Source organism: Bison bison, unplaced genomic scaffold (assembly GCF_000754665.1).
Source record: "Bison bison bison isolate TAMUID 2011002044 unplaced genomic scaffold, Bison_UMD1.0 scf7180017863606, whole genome shotgun sequence".
NCBI classification, from domain to species: Eukaryota; Metazoa; Chordata; class Mammalia; order Artiodactyla; family Bovidae; genus Bison; species Bison bison.
In genome coordinates this window covers 756,095-756,519 of record NW_011494178.1, presented here as the reverse complement: position 1 = coordinate 756,519, position 425 = coordinate 756,095, and positions in this window count along the sequence as shown.

The following is a 425-nucleotide window of genomic DNA, read 5'->3' as shown; positions in this document are numbered from 1 at the left end:
CTTTCTCAAGATGGCTTTGGCTATTCAGGTTTTTTTGTATTTCCATACAAATTGTGAAATGATTTGTTCTAGCTCTGTGAAGAATACTGTTGGTAGCTTGATAGGGATTGCGTTGAATCTATAAATTGCTGTGGGTAGTATACTCATTTTCCCTATATTGATTCTTCCAATCCATGAACATGGTATATTTCTCCATCTATTAGTGTCCTCTTTGATTTCTTTCACCAGTGTTTTATAGTTTTCTATATATAGGTCTTTAGTTTCTTTAGGTAGATATATTCCTAAGTATTTTATTCTTTCCGTTGCAATGGTGAATGGAATTGTTTCCTTAATTTCTCTTTCTGTTTTCTCATTATTAGTGTATAGGAATGCAAGAGATTTCTGTGTGTTGATTTTATATCCTGCAACTTTACTATAGTCATTGA